The sequence below is a fragment of the Amblyomma americanum genome, chromosome 4 (genome assembly GCF_052857255.1).
Source record: "Amblyomma americanum isolate KBUSLIRL-KWMA chromosome 4, ASM5285725v1, whole genome shotgun sequence".
NCBI classification, from domain to species: Eukaryota; Metazoa; Arthropoda; class Arachnida; order Ixodida; family Ixodidae; genus Amblyomma; species Amblyomma americanum.
In genome coordinates, this window is record NC_135500.1 from 156,272,615 (window position 1) to 156,288,982 (window position 16,368).

General features: G+C 48.6%; 1 protein-coding gene across 1 annotated transcript in view; it reads right to left on the reverse strand.

Annotated features, from left to right (window-relative positions):
* LOC144128589 (uncharacterized) overlaps positions 1-13,868 on the reverse strand; it is a 28,614-nt gene extending 14,746 nt beyond the window's left edge. Inside the window, exon 1 of the mRNA XM_077662118.1 lies at positions 13,669-13,868. The gene's annotated coding sequence lies outside the window, so the exon portion shown is untranslated. The remainder of the gene's footprint in view (positions 1-13,668) is intronic.
* Positions 13,869-16,368: the final 2,500 nt, after the last annotated feature.

The following is a 16,368-nucleotide window of genomic DNA, read 5'->3' on the forward strand; positions in this document are numbered from 1 at the left end:
TGTATAGATGCCATACACTAACCATTTTTTTTCTTTTTTCCTGTTTCTTTCCTCTTCGAATGGTTTTGCTTAACTCATGTATGTGTTCTGTCCACGTGTACTTCCTTAGCCGCACGCTTCTATGCTGTCCGTGTGCTAGGGGCTCAGGGCTCCTCAAGCTGTTTCTCACAGCTTTTACCTGCCCTCCTCGTAACTTTTTTGTTGCGGAATGAAATTTGATTTGATTTGATTTTCTCTTCCTAGTGCAGACGCCAGCGAGAACACTCGAGCGGTGTGCTTCGCAGTGCGTTAGTGATGTCGACCACTGGCAGTTCTGGGTGCATGTTCTGGCTGACTGTTGCGTATAGCTTGTGTTGTGCGCGCATGCAGTAAAAGAAAGCATGAGATCGCACCAAGCATATCACTTAAACAATAGGGATACCACGCCGGATCAGCAACCAACGATACACCGACCTTGAATGAGGACGCAGCCTTGAGCTCTCGGGACAGGCACTCCAAAACAGGAGGGGGGGCAAGGGGAGCTTTCGCTCTCTTAGGACCCCCCCCCCCCCCCCCTTCCTTCCCAGTCTCTAGCTGCTTATACTCGGATCATATTTCTGACAAGCGCTTCAATTCTTGGACGCTACTAGTGTAAAGTGCGGCGTGAATGACCTAGCTGGCTTCGTCGCCAGCCATAAAGCATTTCATTTAAGTAACAGAAACCGACCATGTCCCAACAGGGGTCGTTGATTGACTGACCCTGTTCGCGAGAATGGTCGACAGACTTGATACAGACTATGCGCAAACTTTTTGATGTAGTCAGCAACATCTTCATAAAAGGTGATCGCGTGTACATGTTTATAAAGCTGCCCATTTCGTTTTTACGGACAAAAAGTTTCACAGTGCCTACTTTTTTTCGCCTTGAAAGAGGCCTACGGGCCCAGTGATCGTAGAAATGAGCTGAAAACACCAGTGCCAAGCGTTAATATTAAATTCGAAACGATTTTGTAGCCGCAGTTTCGGTCTCGGTCGGTGCCTGCGCTCATGTGCAACTTGACGTCACGGTAGACCGGCCAACCTGGACTACCACTTTCCAGATAACGTCGGCGTCGTCCTCAAGCACTGGATGTTCCTGTGGACAACCGCTGGGTTCGGTGACGTCCCGATAATTGTGGCAAGGGCACCTCGACGGCACTTGATGCGAGTGGAAGTGCCGAGCGCCTCCTTGGACAACACTGAAGAACATAGTAAATTATATGTTCACCTGGACGCTCGCGACTGAAACTTGTTAGAAATAGGGGTGTGCGAATATTCGGAAATTTCGAATACCGAATCGAATATCCTTAATTCAGTTAGATTTTTCTAACGAATCAAATAGCGCATTTTCAGAATTATTCGAAACAAATCTAATATGTTCTCAACTCTTCGAACAGTTTTCTAATAATGGCAGGAGGTTGGAATAAGGCCCGCCGTATTTTTGATCGACGATACGGCCTGCACCGACGCCGCGGACCATCCTTCCGAAAAAACTATATGACGGAGCGCCGCGACGCAGTCCATTTGTGTGGTGGCGTTCACAATACTTGCACATGGCCTCTAAGACTCGGGAAAAATCAGGAAAACCGTGTCTCGATCTCGGAGGCCACGGCTCATACGTAGCTGCTAGCAGTTTCATTTCCTCGGGTGCGGTTCTAGCACCGTCGGGTATACCGACCAGTTTTCTAATGAATGCAGGGCTTCCTTCGGCCTGGTGTTCGGATTTTCTGGGGTGAAATGCTTAGGAAAAGTGTCTTTGACCAAACCAAGCGAACGGCAGTTTTCCTATGTATAACTTGATGGCCTTAGAGTTAATATAGTAGTGTGACCCACTAGTTGAGATGAGTGTTGCGTCTTTTAGCAGCTATAGCTCTAACTTCCTAGCTTTTAAACTTATGGCACAGTGCAAAACCAGTGCCACAAGTGTCGATTTAATGTTTCGAATGATTGCTCGTTCTGTACGAACATTCGCACAGGTAGCGATATTAGTACTAATATTCGCTTCGTGTTCGATTCAGTTTTTAGCTACAATATTCGTATTCGCTTCGGACGCGAAGCTGCGATATTCGTATTCGATTCGTTTTGGAAAAAAAGTACTATTCGCACACCCCTAGTTAGAGGTCTTCTCCTTTCGCCCATGAAGCAAATCATGTTCGCTTGAGTTCGAAATTTTGTGTCTGCACCCCTTTAACAAATGTACCTTTGAACACTGCAATATAAGAAAAATATATTACAAATAGAATTTAATAAATATTTTAAAACAAAACGTTAGAGGGGACACACAAGCCCCGCCTTAAGGGTATACCCCGTATCCCGATAGCGCATATGTGCAGAATTGGCCATTCTCCATTCAACATGCCTAGATCCCTGGGATTCCTCATATACCACTCCTGGAGCAGCGGTTAAGTGATGCGCTACTTGTGTTCAGATGGCAGGTGCTCCCAGCGGTGGGCCTTGCGCGACCCAGGATGCTCTTCCCGAGCAACCAATCATTAACTGCCACCTGCCACGGTGAGCAGTTGGCTCACAATCCAGTGGGCAGGCTGCGATGACCCCGCAAGGTCACATGACCTATAGGCGGCCCGCCTGCCTCCTATATAGGTTGCTTATCTGGGGATCTTTCGTCAATTTTTCGCTTACGGTCAACGACGTCGAATTTTCTGCGGCACGAACTCATTAAGGCTATCGCGTGAAAACTTTGGAATAAATAAATAAATAACACAACAAACTGGAAGTCTTCTCCCCCCCCCCCCCCCCCAAAAAAAAAAAGTTCCGGAGTCCCGAGACTGTCTCTGGCCAGAGGCGTCTGCAGCGAGATGTGTGCTTTCCGTGTTCCTATCCTGCGGTGCCTTGGCGGAAAAGTTGCAAATGACCAGAGTGCGTGCAGGCTCTCTCTGCACACGGATTCGACACGGAAGCGAACAGAGGCTGCAGAATTTAGAAAACAGCTTATTGCTGCAGAGCGCAGGTTATTCCAACCGGCGGCCTGGGATTTCAGGGCAGGTTATTTCTGTTTCTAAATTTTAGCTTGTAAGAGCTTGTCGTGGCTCATACGTCTTTCTTTTCACTTGCCTTTTTCATACTGTTTATGAAGTAATGAATAAATAAGACAGTATCTTACGCCCCGCGGTAAATTTATCTATTTCAAAATGCTGAGTCAAAAAAATTGGCGGTAGTTTAGCTCTGGTTAAACCTGGAGTGACGCGATAGCTACAGCTGGCCGAGTGGAACTTGGTCACGTGACCAAACACGCGACGAACCACGTCATCAGCCACGGCGCCGCGCCACCGGCAGCAGCTTCGCACCACGTGACCAACCACGTGACAGCGTGGCAGCGCAGCCACAGGGTGGCGGCGCCGCCACGCTGAAGGCTCGAAATGCTGCCGTAATGTAGCTATTGCTACAAAATGATCCGAAAAAGCCAGGATTACCGAACTTGTTGCTGACTACCCCGGATTCGAGCTAGAAACCAGCTTTTAACCCCGGAATTCCAGCAAAAATAAAACCCGAAAACGAAGGACCGGTCCTAAATGCTATGCGTTTGTTACATTTTTTAGGTCTGAAGAGAAGATTGCGCCAAAATAATTGTAGTCCTGCACCCTCTTTAACATCTGGCCTCGTACATGGTGAGGGAAGTTTCTGGACGTTCGCTTGTTAAAGATGATCATTAAAACATTTTTTTTCTTCGCGTTCACCGATATTTGCTGCGTTTCGCGCCATTTCTTTAGATTTTTAGCGCACGATTTAATGCTGTGCAATCTTCAGGGCAAGTTATTTGCTTGCAAATAATTGAGTCATCGGCAGACACTTTCACTGCTGCGTCAGTGTCATTCTATAAGACACTTGTATATACTGAATAAACTGGACAGCAGCTAAACCTGCACATTCGGCTCCCCAGATAACGCACTCGCGCAATCCAAAGAGTGGCCTTAAATTTTAAATGCACATGCGAGTATACTGATGGCGACCGTTAACGTAGGCTTTCAGCTCACAGAAGGGAACGGTGTGATTGGTTTATGGAATTTAAGGTCGCAAAGCGACTCAGGCTATGAGGGACGCCGTATAGTGGAGGGCTCCGGATAATTTCGACCACCCGGGGTTCTTTAACGTGCACTGACATTACACAGTACACGGGCCTCTAACGCGACCGCCGCCGCGGCTGGGATCGAACCTGCGCCTTTCGGGTCATCAGTCGTATACCCACTGAGCCACTATGGCGGCTTGAAAAGGTGTGAGGATCGAAGCTATATAATGCAAAATTAAAATGAGAGGAACGCGTAGAAATCGGGATGTTTCCAGAGACGACGGTGAGCGCAGTGATGCAAAAAGTGAAAATTAAATTGTCCGATAATGTTGCAGGGCGTTGTCTTGCGGTGGTAGCAGCAGGACTAAAATATATGTTAAACGGACATGGAACAGGAGATGTTTCGCTAGACCATTCGCGAATGCAGGTCGTAGTGTGCAAGGTACTGAATGCACGAGGACGGAACATATATCAGAGGGATGTGTCAGGCAGTGAACCGGGACATCCGGAAGTTAGTTCACGAGAAGCGCTTCGAAGTGGCTGAAACAAAACAGGGTTCATGTATGAAGAAAAAGGAACGCCGACCAAAAGGTTGTGTTTAAAAACGAAGACGTTTCGGCTTCCATACGGAAGCCTGTATTCGGCTTCCGTATGGCTTCCGTTTCGGCTTCCGTTCGGCTTCCGTATGGAAGCCGAAACGTCTTCGTTTTTAAACAACAACCTTTTGGTCGGCGTTCCTTTTTCTTCATACATGAATCTTCTACCCGACCAGACGAGTTTTCGTCAGACTTTAGATTTCATTAAACAAAACAGGGCAGTGCAAGGAGCAGGCGTCGGGAGATCTATTGACATTCATTGCAGTGGAAGGAGAGACAGCTGGCGACTTGCGGCCCACGCAGTAGCGAGCACTCCGTTCATCTGATTAGGCGGCAGCGCAGAAGAAAGTATAATTACAGATGCCGAGACCAGCAAACATGGTCAGTGAGAAGATCAGGAAAAAAAATACAAAAAGGAAGTTTGAGAAGAGTAGGACCTAGATAAGCGTGCAGGGAGACGCAAAGACAGCTGTGATTGTTAGGAGAACAACACCGAAAGAAAGGGGAAGTAAGTGTAGTGTACTATCAAGCGTTATTTATGTGCAACAGAAAAGCAACGGAAAAGGAGGTTGGCATACTGACTGATTCAGAGATTACTTGGCAGATAATAAGACTAACGTGTAAATAACATGTTTGGGTATCGGGCATAATTGGTAGCAAAAGTAAATTACTAGTAGTAGCCTATAGGTTTATGTAAAACAGCTTTGCGACAGTGCTGAAGTGATTTTTTTTTTCCGTGATACGGATGGACCACATCGAGGACCTAGATGGATACGCATAGCATGGCCGCCTCTATCGACGCGTTCGATCCAGGCGGCCGTGGTCAGACAATGACAGGAAGCTATCGCCTAGAGCTCCGTGAGCAGCACAACCTAGTTATCGCGAATAGAGAACCTAAACATGAAAGCCAATTCCAGCGGTAATTTTGAAACAGGCCGTCAACCACTGACTACTTACTGCACAACGTCACACGGAATCTGTATTAGGTGTATGTGTGTGAAAAAAACATTTAATGCACAGAATAAACCGAGGTTAGCTGGGTGGGCCTCACTCCAGGATCCCATAGGTTTTTGCCGCCGCTCTCAACTGCCCCGGTTCACCAGCCAAAGATGGTCTTTCGGGTGTGAGCTGTACAGCGCCGGCTCCCTGTCCTCAGTTGTTGGATTATTGATTCTCGCAATTGTTCTGGCAGACCCATACGATCCCAGTCGAAAAACACAACAAAAAAAGTTTCTGTCGTCACTACAGATTTTTGTAATGTTTTTACTAAAAACGCGCAATAACAACAGATATTTTTGTACTAACAACAGAATTTTGTGTATTTACTATACATGGCTTGCACTGACGTCATAGCTGGGAACCCTGGGATACTGTTCCGCCATGTTGGTGCAGTCGCAGCGGCCGTGGTGCACTTGATGCAATTCGCGCGTACGGTGTACTTCGACGGCGTTGCGATGGTTATCTGCGCTGTTGTTGGATGCTCCAACCGCACTTGTTGGGCGAAATCAACAAACACAAACTTTTTTCGTCTTCCAAAGGTCATCGAGCATCAAGGTGACCGTACGAAAGCTTTATGCGCGAAGCGACGGGAGGTGTGGCTGGCTCGTATAAAACGTGCCGATCTCAACACCGAAAGGACGGGCATACGTGTTTGCGGCGCCCACTTCGTAAAAGGTAAGTCCGTTGCATATGCACAGTGTTTATTTAGGTGCATGACGTACAAGCATAGCGGAAAATCTCATTTTAACAAATTTTTCTTGCATTTTGTAGGCAGACCATCAAAACTGTGGGAGGAGACGGACCCGGACTGGGCCCCTACGCTTTTGCTCGGCTACAGCGCAAAACATGGTGATCCCGGTCGCCACGCTCGCGCGGCAAGACGACGGACCCAGAAACGCGCGGCTCAAGCGGAGTGTCAGGCTGAGGAGTCGGGAACAATGGAGGCTACGAATTCAAATTAACATTGGGCACATCTCTGCGAAGGCACACGTCACTGTCGATCTTGTCGCGCTACCGGACCGTCGAAAACGGCAACAGCGATGAGCTTGATCACTTAATGCGGGCCATAGTGCGCGACGCGACAGGCGAGACCTAAATTGTTGGTCGACAAATCTGTAGCGAGCGATAACAATCTCTCCACGCATGGCCGTTTCTTTTTGCGCAATAACTTGTTGGGTTTCCAAACTAAGATAAACCAGCAACGGTTCCTTTCATATGCCCATAAAAATAGAATAACTCGTGATTTAATCTGAAGTCGTCCAGGTTCAGTACATATGAAGAAATGAATCACTAGCCTGACAGTTTGTAAACAGTTCTTTTTAAAACTTTACTGAGTGATTGCTTACACTCAGTCACTTGTGGATTTAATAACCGTTAGTTCTTTACTCTAATCCTTACAAAGATCAATGCCCTGCGGCTTACCTCTCCAAGTAGAAGCACCTTGTCCCCTTGCAGCTGTTTGCCGACAGTCCCTTCACCCAGCCGCTAGTGAAATAATTATGCGCCTCGGTGGACTTAAAACGCCTTCATTTCTTCAAGGGTCAGAAAGCTTGCAGAAAAAACAAGGTAATTGACGATGTCACCGTAACAAATCTCTGGAAATATGTCGACATCGCTTGTGTCCGTTCCCGGCCGCAGCATGAACGGGTCGATATCGCAGAGACGCACTTTTTCCGCATACCGAACGCGCTCCGACCCCGTAAGATCTAAGCGGTAGGTAGCGTCTAAAGGCTGCTTACTGAGAAGCGGCGGCATGCCACAAAAAAGGCAACAAAATCGCACGTGTTACCACTAGCGAGGAAACGCGTGCGATACGCACTCCACCGACTCCGCACAGACTGCACCAACATGTCCGCCGCAGCGCGCGCCGCCGGACGTGACGTCACATGCAAACCATGTATACAGGAAAGCACTACAGAACTACAGACTACATAAAAGTGCTGCAGAAAATTACAACAAAACAACGGAAAAATCTGTTGTTACAACGAAGCTACAAAATATTTTGCCGTATTTTAACAAGGTTCTGTCATTTTTTTTACTATAATGTGGTATAAATTGCCCGCTTCACCGCAGAAGGCGTAATACAGATCTTACGAATTTGGAACACATAGCCGAATTTGACCGGGTTTATATAAGTATTTGATTGCGACTACCTTATGATGACCCCTTGCTCCTTGTTAAAATTGTTTCCGTTTCTATATCAATTAAGCTCGTAAAAATAGGAATAGACGAAGAAGAGGCGCACTGTTCGGGAAACAATCCTGAATGCGTTTGTCTGCAGAGGGTCAAAAGAGGAGTGAGGGGCAAGCAACATGGCAACTTAAATTTAAACAAAGAAAAAAATGGCGCAAATGGCAACAAGCACTGAGCACGCAAAAGTAAGTCTCCCTTGGAGATGTGGGAGCATGATGAATGAGAGGGGCATATTCCTTGCGAACGAAAATAACACAAGTGGAGCAAACCCCTGGGAAGGGAAAACAAAGCCATGAAGCTAGCGGAATAGAGAAATAAGGGAGGCTGTCGACCAACGACGCATGGCTTTGAGACACCACAGAGAGACGCAGCCTCCGCAAGGTGAAATAGACAAAATATGGGAATCATATCGACAAAACAAACTGGAATCCTCGTTTGGGGCAAAAATAAAGCAGGCCAGTGATTGCTGGATGGCTGAAATTCTCGAAGCAACTAAGTATGGCAAAAAAATTCTGGAACCACAGAAGTTTTTCACACAGAAAAACAAAAACAAAGAAAGCAGGAATAGATTAGGGACGCTAAAAGAAACAGTTTAGAGCGGGACGGCGTTTTGAAATACGTTAAATAAATTACAGCTTATCATTTATGAGCGGCAGTAGGGCCGTCCACCTGAATAGAGAACCAGTAGATGACAACATAAAGGAAAGTATAGATATGAACGATATTAACTGAAAAAGGGCGGAGACAGATACTCCTAAATGCACAACAGCACGAATCGACGTAGTCCCACTAAGGCTACTTAATGAACTTGGACCAAGCAGTAATTAAGGAACCGTTGTTGAAGCATTAGAAACAGACATATCACACAAGCAATTTACAGAGAGCTCGCGACGCAGTGGAATGAGTGAGAGAGTAAACGTTTATTCAAGAAGATGGTGGCTGCACCGCAGCGGTGGCCAAGTGGTTGAGCATCCGCCTCGTATGCGGGAGGTGCGGGGTTCGATCCCCAGTGCCGCCGGGTACCCACCGGTGATACAATGGGTACAAGCTTTCCCCTGGTCTGGTGCTCGGCTTATTTAGGGTGAAATGCTTGGGAAATGGGTCTCTGACCCCACCTTGAGAAGAAGAAAAAATACCTTGTGACATGGCGCTCTTTGGCCATAGCTGCCCTTGCGCCATAAAAATCCATAATCATCATCATCAAGATGCTGGCTGCAGAGCGTGTGGGTGAACTCTCAGTCAAGGGCTCCCGAGGCTTCTGCAAACCCAAGCTCAAGTTTCTCATACAAAAGAAAATTGAAAGTTCGAAAATTTTATGACACTATTATGGAAATATTGGAGGTAATGGTACATTATTCTGATATGTAGCAAAATCTTTCTCTTTAAAGTGTTTTTTAGCGATCGCACCGAACAGTTTAGACTGCCATAGAAAACCAATAGGAACGCTTTTGACGATAGCAAAAACATGAATAGAAGAACAAAAAAACACGACTGCCGTGGGGTGATCTGAGGATATATTGATTGTTATAGTGAAGTCTCCATTATATGAAAAAAATTGCGTTAAAAAACGGTTTTCCGCTCAAAAATGTTTTTGTCCAGAATTGCTGGGTTATGTTCTGGCGATGAGAAGGAGCGCTGCTTGGTCATCGAGGCGTGCGCTGGTCCGCTTCACCTTCCACAGCTCCAGGGCCGCATTACGCGGCTTTAGATGGTGGGGTTTTTGGGGACATATTTCCACGTGATATGCGTTAGGGTTGGGGTGTCGCCGCACCATAGACATTTGTCTTCGTAAAGTGTTGGGTGTAGGACGTAAATAGTGTAGGTTGGCATAGGTGTTTGTTTGAAGACGCCGTAGGAGGTTGGAGTCTTCAGAGGAGACGGAGGGATGAGGGAGAGGGTAGAGGCGTCTATTAAGGCGTTGGGTTTCGAGCCGTGTGGCTAAGTGGGAGGACAGGGGGTATAGGGCAGGAGGGGATAGCCCCGCTCGGTGAGTATATTGTCGAGCTAAGGTCTCCGCCCTGACGTTGCCATCAAGACCCTCATGGCCGGGGACCCAGGTGATGGCGTGGTCTTGATGAAGAGTGTGTCCCAGGATGCGTAGCTTCTGTCGTGGGACACGACCGCTTGTATACGCTCGACAAGCGGCTTGAGAGTCTTGTTATGTAAGCGCTGTTGGAGTGGGTGTCACTGATTTTTACGGCGAGGGCGATGGCGATTGTTTCAGCGTTGGTTGGGTGTGGGGCTCGGGCTGCCAGAAGTGGAGCGTTGGTGCTGTCTACGGCAACACAGGCGAATATCTTTGGGTGCGCATAGGAGGCGACGGTAACGTAGACAGAGGTGGAAACGTGCGCGTACTGTTTTCGCAGACGCCGGAGTCTGACTTGTTTCCCGGTCTTTTGGAGTTCATGGTGCATGTGTCTAGGGATAGGGCTTGGGTAAAGTTGAGTGCGGATGGTGGGGGTAGTATTCCTGTTGAGGGCGAGTGTTTGGGTTGTTTGGGGATCCCCGATGTGTTGGAGGGTGGCCCGTCCCGCGGAGGTAGGAGTAAGCGTGTGCATTGGCAGGAGAGAACCGCATCTTGGATTTCATCGAAGTGTTGTGGATGCCCAGAGTCACCAGTCGAGATGCTGACGTGCACATGGGGAGTCCGAGAGAGGTTTTGAAAAGTGTGCGGATTAGGACCTCAGCCTTGTATTCGTTGGTGTTGGTGAGGCGGAGGTAGGGAAGGCTTTACTGGCAATGCAGCTGATAGCAAGGGCCTTGACGAGTCGGAGAGTGTCCTCTTCGCGCATGCCTTTTCTGTACCCCGCTATGCGGCGGATCATGCGGTGGATGTCGAAAACCGAGGTGCGGAGGGTCTGAAGGATGTGGATGGGTTTGCCGTCGTGTTGAGCCCAGAGGCCGATGACTCAGATTAGCAGGCGTTCCTCATGAGGCGGTCACGGATTCGGAGGCAGATAGTGCCAGGTGACTTGTAGTGGGGTCCGTGTATTCGAAGGACTCCAGTCTTTTCCGGGGCACATTTCATGCCGCTTGTGGTGGTGAAATCCTCGACGGCAAGGATGGCTTTTTGAAGAGCCTCTTCCTTGGCCGCGAGGGAGCCCCGTGTAGACCGTAAGGTAATATCGTCTATACATGATGCAGCCGATGGCCTCTTGAGCAGTTAGTTGGTGGGACAAGGGTGCCATAGCAATATTAAAAAGGAGGGGGAGAGGACAGCTCCTTGCGGGCGTATAGGAGTGTCGAAGGGTTGGGATCGCGTTTTGCCCCATGCCGATTGTGGTGGTGCGGTTGCAGAGGCAGGCGGTGATGTACTGATAGATGCGGGTGCCGCAAATGATATGATTGAGGCCGTTCAGGATGGCTGTGTGGGCGATGTTTTCAAGTGCCCCCTTGATGTCCAGGGTGGGGAGAGAGTCTTCGCCTCCAGATGGGATGCCCGTGAGTACATCGTTTCGGAGCAGGGGAAAGGCGTCTTGGGCGGAAAGTCAGTGGCGGAAACCAAGTATGTACGGGAGAAAGAGGTTCATAGCCTCAATATGGTTTAAGAGACAGGTTTTAACGACCTGTTCATGGATCTTGCCGAGGCAAGACGCGAGGGAGATGGGGCGGAGTGAGTGCCTTAATAGAGGGAGGTTTGTGGGGCTTGGGAATGAGGATGACCTCCGCATGTTTCCACTCTGGAGGGAGGTTGCCAAAGATGCATAGTTGCTCATTTAGGCTTGTCGTGAGGGCTTGAATGTTTTCGCAGGAGATGTTACGCATGATAGCATTTGTAATTTTGTCCGCTCCCGGGGCGCTAGACCTGTGGTGGCCGACCGCACAGTGGCATATACCTCCTCATAGGTGATGGGGGCATAAAAATCTCGGTTGGGGAGGCTGCTGTATGGAGCAATGGCTGGGGGCGGGTGGTAGATACCAAATACTATAGAATGAATTTGATCTACAGACCAACACCGATCTGTGACGTAAGCAAGATGTGGTTGCAATGCGGTCGTCGGGGGGGGGGGGGGGGGGTGTAGCACATATGAATGCATGTAAACGAAAGTTTTCTAAGCAGTTTTTTTTTTATTTCAAAACGCACCTATGAGGTCGTCCCTTCGTTAACAAAATCCAAGTACATTCTAGAATAGAATGTGAATGTAAGGTCATTTCAAAGCCGATTTATTTGTAAAACAATATGTACGTGTCGGGGTCAGTCACGACGTGGAGGACTGGACGGGATCGTGGCCCATGAAAAGAGATGTAAACAAAACCTTCTAAAATAATTTTTCCATTTCACAGAGCATCTATGAAGGCGACAGTTAAAAGCTGGTAAGTACTTTTAGGAATAGCATGAAAAGGTATGCAACATCATTTCGAAGCAGAGATATTTTATAGAGTAAATGTGAATTGTGATGCCGGACACCCCCCGTGGCGGTGCTCGGCGTGATACGTGCGTCGTACCGCTTGATGACGTCGCCCTATTTTTATTGCAATTGCTGGCATTTCCTGTACCATCTGCGAGTACACAGACTAACACTCGCCGCCGGCTTTTCTTGTAATGGGACTAGTATCGCCTTAAAACCCTGTTTTAAAAAAAATAATGATTGTCTTCTCTGAGTCTCACGGTGTGTAATACGTGCCGCCGACATCGAGGCAGAACAACGTGTATTGCGAACGTTCGGCACTGCGTGCCTTCTGAAGCTATCGCTGAAACCTCCGTTACAGGAGGTAACCATCCAGTGAGTGTTCCTCCTCGTCCGTTTTCTTCACGCCGCACGCCGACAGTCGCTAGTTCTTCGCGCCCTTGTCTTTCCTTGCCTCTCCAGTCCGGCCGTGGCTGAACGTATGCGTGTCAACCGGGTTTGCCCTCGCAACATTAAAACGTATGTCCTCCACATTTCATTGAATCTCTCGGCATCATTCATGTCATAAATACGCGTGAAGGCACCCTATGTGCATATCGCTGAAAATAAAATGCCACGATTGACAGAATTTTCTTTTCTACAAAAGGACACGACTGCGCGCACCTAAAGACATTGTCGAACACGATAAAGACAACAGTATGGCACAATATTTGCGGCTAATGACTGCGTGCTGCTCCCAGTCTTCAGCCGTACCTTCCGGTGTGACAGCAGTGTCGAGAGGATGGAAGAAGCTTTAACGAATGATACCGTAAGGCCTTTTCAAAGGTGAGCACATCGTGGGTGAGATCACGGTGTCTACGCCACAGCAAGTTCCCGTGTTCGAACCCGACCGCGACGGCTGCGTTTTTATGGAGGCAAAACGCCAAGGCGCCCCTGTGCTGTGCGATGTCAGTGCACGTTAAAGATCTCCAGGTGGTCGAAATTATTCCGGAGCCCACCACTACGGCACCTCTTTCTTCCTTTCTTCTTTCACTCCGTCCTTTATCCCTTCCGTTACAGCGCGGTTCAGGTGTCCAACGATATATGAGACAGATACTGCGCCATTTCATTTCCCCAAGAAACCAAATTATTATTATTATCAAGTGCAGCCTAGTTACCGATGTCCTCGCACAATTAAATGCGACTAGAGCAAATGAACCCCGTCGAATTCCGCCCTGGCGTAGGTATACACGATGTCAGTAGCGCAAACACTCTCGCAGCTGCTGCCTGAAAGCTGGCTTTCGGCAAGAACACTCCGGACAGGCAGCGCACAGTGTTAATATACCTCAGGCCGCACGCCTCATTCTCTGACGACTGTGCAAATATGAGACAGGCCCAAGCGGTGGGCGCGGAATTGGACGAGCGCGTTTCGGCAGCCGCATACCGTGACCGGGAGGATGGCCGCCGAACGCAGTGAGCGGGCAGGTGTGGAGAGAGGAGGGGCACTGCGCACCTTTGTTGCACGGCACCGGCGAGCACATCCGAGCTTCAGCCCAGGTCCGGTCCAGTTGTGCGAAAGCCTCGAGTTGACGTCGCCCGTATAAACCGACGGAGCAGTCGTCGTCGCACACCTGAGCGCGCGGGCTCACTCCCCGTCGAACGAACGGACAAAGCGGGAAAGGACGGCTCCTCGGCGTCAGCGTCAGGGAGAATGGGTTCCGTAACGCCGCCACTCAGTGGCCAAATATCTGAGGCGACTTCAGGAATCGAAATTTGGCACCCAGAACGATCTCTCCGAGGCAAAAATAAATTAGTTAAAACTTTGTCTTGCCGCCGCCAGAGGACGCCCTTCTTTTTCGGCGTGGGGAAAACTGCCCCCTAAATATGTGGGACGCGGGCACACTTTGCTGGGAAGTGGCGCGGGTTGGGCGTATCGCTTTCCAAGCTCCAAGAATCCAGTCGCTGGAGTGGCTGGCAGCGCCCCCTGGGGTGTCTGGCGACAAGCAGCGGCGCCAGGGACGCAGTACGCTGGAGCCCGGCCTGGGGGCGGTGCTCATGGATCGATGCGTCAAGGTGTTGCTGGGTAACGCTTGTACGCAGCGCTGTGCCGGCGCGTCATTCGGCGGCAAGGCCGCACGTAGTCGCGGTATCGAAGTGCAGGGCCACGCTATAGCGTCTCGAGTTGAAGACGGCTGAGATGGGGGGCGATAACAGATGCTCCGACCGCGTGGTGCGTTTAATGAAGGAGATGCCGGAAAAAGCAGGAAGGACATGATCTGGCATTATGACTTCGTAATGACAAGCCGTGGATGCGCGGCTGCCTTCTTATTCGAGATAGATTGCAATAACCATCGAGCTGTCATGCGTGGAGATGGCACTCTACCGTATACGAACACTGCAGCATGCGTTCCTCTCCATGAGTAGCCGGGCATGCGAATAAAAACAATGCGCATATAGTGCGTAAACTACTGAAAGATTTCGCCCTGTCGACGAAGGAGTATAAACCGTTTAAATATAGCTTGCGCGATGCCCTTAACTGCAGGAATGTGTCCCCTGGCGCAAATTCTAACAGCAGAATTAAGAGCTTATTTCCTTGTCGACAACTAACAGGCACTTAGACTAATAAGAAATGCATAAAATAGAAAATCTAATAGATTTCCTGACGCTGCGAGGTACTATTATTTGCAGGGCCATCACCGTGACAGAGGACTCCATTTTAAGCACGCGTACGCACATTAGCGTACTTTGGGAGCACAGCAACATCATAAGGGCGCGCAGAGCTTGAAACCTGGACACTTACTGAGTATAAATAGCAGCTTTCACGTGGGCTTTTATGGCCCCTAGGAAGAGCGCAGTCACACACACACACACACACACACACACACACACACACACACACACACACACACACCACACACACACACACACACACACACACACACACACACACACACACACACACACACACACGTATGTATGTATGTATGTATGTATGTATGTATGTATGTATGTATGTATGTATGTATTACGACTGAATATTATTTTTGTTTCCTGCAAAACAGAGTAGGTTTTCCAGCGGTGTTGTATTAACTGACTACCACAATAATTAGTCATTGCTGTTCTTGTTTCAAACTTATATCAGACTAATAGGGGCCTTACTACAAATACAAAATGTATTAGACCAATACATACTTCTACCAGAATTTTCGCTAGGGTATGGCATTTTTTTTTGTCAATCGATACTTGGAACACAGAATTCTTAAGGTCAGTCTTGTATAGATTCCTCCAGGGCAGTGCTGCGCGCTACTTCGAACCGGTGACGCTCTCAATCAAACCCTTATCTTTCCTCACGGTTCTCATTCTGAAGAGTGCATGAAATTGCCCCTTGCCTTTTCTATATTTTCCTACCTGTTCGCCTTTTGCGCGCCTCATTGATCGCTCCGAAGAGAATCTTGCATGCGAACCAAGGAACTTGGACAACGCTAGACAGCGTTTGCGCAAACAGGGACGTTGCGTATAAGCAAGGTCGCCCATCGACTTGTGCGCTGGGCACAAGCATCTACACTCCAGGTGGAGATGCAAGACTTGGCGCTCCGTCTAAACAGCGCCGAGACAGTCTGGTGAATGTGTGTGAGATGTGTGACATCCTCAGGAACTGGGGTTTCTGTGATGAAGTCGGTGAAGTGATGGATGTTCTCTTTAAAATGAAAGGACACGGATTTTGATGTCACATCAACCGATACGGTTAAGGTGTTTCTGTACTTGCCGTACCAGGCAATAAAAAAAAAAAACTTGTGGCATATGCGTTGCGTGCCCGCTGCGCGTCGTGCGGTGGCGTGGCTTAGGGCACTTGAATCATTTCATTCTTACTCGCGGCGATATTCATCTTGCTCGGCGGCCGGCTCGATTTTGTTCTCGCTGATGAGAGCCTTGGATTAACATTTACGAAGACAGTCATATCATTGCTTCAAAAATGTCTACCCGCATCTCGGAGTGGAACTATTGGCCTTCGCGGCGCAATTTCAAGACCGCCAGCGATGATCGAACTACTTGCGCTTCTATGCGCATTAGATACGCCATGCCTTTCGAGTGTATACCGTTTGTATTACCTCGTCTGATTCCACCGTGGGAACTGCAAAAACTGCTCCTGTCTATTTCCGTTCAAACATGCGGTACTATCGGGGTCATAAGTATTAACTGACCTCACCTCAGT